The 5,239-nt window shown below is 42.2% G+C and overlaps 1 long non-coding RNA gene across 1 annotated transcript; it reads left to right on the top strand.

The window, feature by feature from the left end:
• The first annotated feature begins 1,079 nt into the window (after nt 1–1,079).
• On the top strand, nt 1,080–1,999 carry LOC125728847 (uncharacterized). The gene is made up of 2 exons (XR_007389415.1): nt 1,080–1,301; nt 1,403–1,999. It is a non-coding gene; the product is annotated as an uncharacterized LOC125728847 (long non-coding RNA).
• The last annotated feature ends 3,240 nt before the right edge of the window (nt 2,000–5,239 follow it).

The following is a 5,239-nucleotide window of genomic DNA, read 5'->3' as shown; positions in this document are numbered from 1 at the left end:
TCCAGTGTCCTGGGCTTATTCGGTTTCTCAATTTGTTGCAAAAAGATATTTGGAATTGTCAGGGGCACAATAACTACAGCTTTTCATGTAAACGGGATTAAAACTCTATGTAGGAATTAATAGACACACTGAAGACCTTTTGTCATATTTGTAAATGTTTCACTGTTGCGCTGCGTCTGGCTGTGCGTGTTACCCAGAGCGTATGACAGTTTCTGCCCCAACTGTCGGCAGGAATGAACGAAGACAATTATGATTAAAAGATTTAAAAAGACCCAAAAATACGACTTAAATGTTATAGCATTTATTGAACAATATACTATACATATGATCAGGAGCGCACATAACTGCATGGTGCGCAAGTACGCATTCCCCGTACACGCGCGGCAATTCCTTGTTGTAGCAGCGCAAAAGCGTATTTATTTTATGTGCATTCACGCTGTTATGACAAGAAATTACCGTGCATCTTAACATTTATGTGGCTAGTTTGTAATTCTTTCGCGGTATGAAGGCTAAAATACACAGTGATTTCTTGTCATAACAGCGCGAATGCACACAAATACGCATTTGCGCTGCTACAAAACATTAACGCGCGTATCGCTTAAGACGGCGAATGAGTACTTTCATACCAGTTATGTGCTCCCTGCATATGATCATTTTTGCATAGAATATAAGGGGGGCGACTTACTCAGGGTTGCCAACTTTGGTCAGCTTGTTGGCGTGAGATTTTCAATTCGGGACAAGCCTACACACGTATTCACAAGTTTATAGCAGTTTTATTACCTTATAAATAATCTGTAGGGTGATGAAGCCCCAAAGCTTTTGATGTAGCTAATTTCAAGTTTAAAATGCATTAATAGCGATTCGCCATAAGATTTCTTGCTGTGAGCGTTTGAGTCTGAAATCCCGAGTCTCGCGCCAGATGCGTCAGAGTTGGCAACCTGCTTACGGCCGAATCGGACCTACAACCGGTCAGTCGGAGCCGAACGCGGCCGAAAGTCGCCGACGAGCTGCATAGGATCGCATTGTATGTTATGGTACGAATGGGCGTCTGTGACAACAGCTTGATTACTTTCGAATCACATGTACTTATCTTCTCAAACTTCTTTTGAGCATCTGAACGACTGGTTGCATTTTGAAGAGACTTGACATCTAAAAAAATGGAGAACAAAGAAATCAACATAGTTAAGATCAAAATTAAAATTACAATTAAGGTTAAAATAACGAATGAAGGCGTGATTAAGAAGATGGATGACACGGACAAGCAGCCCCAATCGACACGGAGGGTGTCTGACATGCCGAAGGTAAAGCCCTGGCTTAAGAGACTTTATTAGAAGACTTTAATTATAGCATAAAATGTGTTATATCAATAATCTTTCCTTGTTTTAACAACCGGCTGTCCCAGACTGGAAGAGAAGAAAACGACCGTGGCCAGAGGGTTCGTCCATGCAGCGGGAGGGACAGGCTACCCACGCTGGAGGAAGAAGGAGCGACGAGGAAGAGGCCCCAGCTGAAGTACCTTCATCGTACGGACAGCAACGGCTCCTGCCATCTACGACCAGAGAGAGACCAGGGGCAGCGTCAGCGATCCGCAGAGCAGCAACTCCTGCAACGAATGCACGGACTCATGGGTTATGGCCGGAAACATAGGACTGATAGAGACATTACTGGTGACGGACTTGTGGGTTATGGCCGGGGACGGAGGGATAATAGCGATGTTTTTGATGGACTTGTGGGTTATGGCCGGGGACGGAGGGATAATAGAGACACTGTTTAAGCATTATTATAAATATAAGATAGGATAAGATTAGATAGGATAAGAGGCTTAGATGAAATATGTTAAGATAGTCTATCTTATATTTTAACTTAGCCTAAGTTAACATATGATAAGCTAAGTTAAAATATCATTAGATAGGATAAGTCAAAATATAATAAGATAGGTTGACATATAAGATAGGCTAAGATAGGAGATTTACAATAAAACATATACTTACTTTTTAAACTGTGTCTTTGTCATCTCTTCAGTGTTGTGTCTGTCTTTGATAATTTTGCATCTTTAATTTATATTTGACACTCTCCTCAACGTCAATAAGCAGAGACGGAGGAAGGTACGGTTAAGTAAAGAAAAATAATAAATTCTCAAAATTACAGTGTTGTGTTATTTTGACGCAGAAAAAAATCATTTCAGTGTTACTACCACCTATGAGTTAATGGCGGCTAATGTTGGTGTTAGAAGTGCCTGTAAATAACGCGCCGCCTTCTGCCTGCTGTCATTCGGCGAACGTATAGGAGCCTGTTTTGGCAAGTAACAGGTAAAGTTGTCATTCAACGTAATGCTAACGGGCATTACCAGTTAGTAAGTGTTTTACTATATCACACACCTTACGTCCTTTATAGTTTTAGTCCGGTGCACTCCGTATCCATGCTAACTAGCTAGCTAATGTTAACACGAGGCAGTACAGTCTTCCAGCTTGGGGATTCCCACGCCGGTCCGAGGCCAGTATTCCGCTGGGGGGGGTTTGCGGAGGGGTTGGTTGCAAATGCAAACGATCCCTTCATGTTCGTGCGTTGTGTTCTATATAATGTGAAAATAAAACATAACTATCGAATTCAATGTTTATGCCCTATTATACAAGATAAGACTGGAAAATAGTTTGCCCTGCATATGGATGCCATGCAGTCAGAGCATGATCAAGACAGGGTGTGAGTTTGGAAAAAAGACAAATGTAACAGTATTTGAGGGAAGAGTGGGAAGGAGGGAAATGTAAAGAGAAGGAGGTTCCTCTGAGCTCCGACATGTGTTTGGCTGTAATAAATCTGGAATATAGCTATATGACATAGTTTTTGATAACACCAGCATTTATTTTTTAGGCAAAAATGGCAAACAGATCAGAACTGGCTGGATTTGATGCTGCAGCATTTATTAAAAGACAAAACAAAATTAAAAAGTGCTGAAGTGACTGTGTGTTTATTTCAGTTATTTTATATTGGGCTCATCATACAAATACAGCACATATAATGTTTACTTGAATTTACTGAAAAGTAAGTGATACCAGAATCAGAGGGTCAATAAGCTTTTAAGTAATAATGTGGATTGTGCTTGGGGTAGAAGCTGCACGTTGTGTTGGAGAAAAGTATAGATTTTAATTTGACAAAATATGCAAATTAATTGTAATAAAAATATTAGTGACATTCATCTTTGGATGACATTAATTACATAACTAATCATACATTGAGAAGAAATGTTTTGCCGTTATTATTTTCTATTATCATTGTTTCTTACAGTAAATTATTCTTGATGCCCCCAGTCGGTAGCCCATGTATGTAAAATATGTGGGTAGGATGCTGGTTAAACCCCCCGATTCACGTGCAGCATTTGATCACAGTTGATGGCGTTCATGCTGGGCAGAGTCATCCCGTCTTAGCAGAGTCCTGCTGAAGCTGTGTGTGAGCTTATTCTCCAGGTCTCACTGGCTTTTGTGTGGCTCCCCACACTTCTGTCACAGTAGACAGTCCTGCCTGCCTGCAGCTTAATCAATGAAGCGGCTCTTTCCTTGCATATAATTAATGCAGCAGCTATTTACTTGCATCTATCACTGAAGCGGCTGCTTCCTTGCATTTGACCTACTACAGTGTTTTATAAGGTGTTTCCTTTGCTGTTCTCAGTCTCTGCCCCAATTCCCATGTTTGCAGTCTCTCCTGCACTGTCTGCTCTGGCTGCAGCTCTGGCTCTTTCAACCCCCCCCCCCCCTCCTGTGGCTCCTGCTGCAGCCAAACCCCCCGCAGTTACACCCACTATTCCTACTACTGCTCCTGCCCCTAATGCCCAACTGCCCCAGCTTCTGCAGCTCCTGCTGCCCCTAATGCCCAACTGCCCCAGCTTCTGCAGCTCCTGCTGCCCCTAATGCCCAACTGCCCCAGCTTCTGCAGCTCCTGCTGCCCCTAATGCCCCAGCTCACTATCTCCCTCTTGCTCTTCTCCTGATCTCAGACTCCCCTGCCTCCTCTCCTCTCTCATCCATCTCTTCTTTTGTCTTTTTCACCTCCATTTCTATAGTGTCTGTTATTACCTGCAGTGATTTATTTGTGTAATGACTGCTGCCATTGTTTGTCACCATGTTCTCTATAGTTGTCAGCAGCTGTTTAATCTGAAGGCTGTTACTCCTGTACTCAGATTCATCCAGGTTTCCATCAGAGCTTGAAGGTCTTCCTGACCCTTGGCCTGGTTCCTGATCAGGTGTGATGATCTTTGTTCTAACAGCCAGTTCTTCATTTCCTCCAGTGTCTGAACAGCCTGTGATTCCCCAGCTTCTCTCCTCTCTATCATCACTTGCTGTAGTTGTTCCATGAGATCTGCAGACTGAGCATTTTTATCTTTTCTGTTCCAGTGCTGAGAGTGAATGACATGGACTCGGCCTCCACACTTATTAACAAGTTCCTTCAGGTCCTTGTTCTCCTTCACATATTCCTCAATGGTTTGGTTTTCTTTAAGCTCATCAGCCTGTGTGAAGAGGACACCTGTGTGTTTCAGGGCTTCCTCCCCAAACCACTTCACTATCATCTTCACTGACTCGTTCTCTTCCCCCAGGATAACATTTCCTGTGCTCCTCTTCCCAGATCCTGTTTTTCCCAAAAGCACAATTCTTACTTCAGAAGGTGCTTTGGGAGAGAAACACGATATCAGTTACCATGAATGTTATAGATTTGTGTCAGTTTGACTGAAGACTCATAGCAATGTGCTACAATCAAGCCTGTCAGCAGGAGGCACCGTGAATATGGTTATAATGAACACGAACATCCCATATTGCTGTGGAAATTCTCCAGTATGACTTTAGCATGTCTTGGGTGCAGCTACTTTATTCTGTCAGCAGATGGCAGTGCAGAGCCACACAAAGCATGAGCACATGGGAAAGAGAATGACAGTCAGAGATACTTATTCAACTCATTTTGTTACCGAACACAGATATTTCATCTGTCTGCTTAGCAAAAGGAAAACCTCATTTCTATACATAGTTTATTTACCTGACCGAATTGAGAAGAGCCACTTTTCGGAAAACCATTGAAGCCACAGAATTTTGCTGGAAACAAACATTTATTCTAAACAGATTAGCGTCTTGTTATACATGCCAACGACAGAGTAGAACAATTTTCAATGTTTCATGGACTTTTGAACAAAAAACGGCATGTTTGCCCTAATTTTATGAATCATGTTGTTTTCTTTTTTTTAAATTAACAGGTTAAGG

Source organism: Brienomyrus brachyistius, unplaced genomic scaffold, assembly GCF_023856365.1.
Source record: "Brienomyrus brachyistius isolate T26 unplaced genomic scaffold, BBRACH_0.4 scaffold369, whole genome shotgun sequence".
Taxonomy (NCBI): domain Eukaryota; kingdom Metazoa; phylum Chordata; class Actinopteri; order Osteoglossiformes; family Mormyridae; genus Brienomyrus; species Brienomyrus brachyistius.
This window is presented reverse-complemented; position numbering and strand designations above follow the sequence as displayed.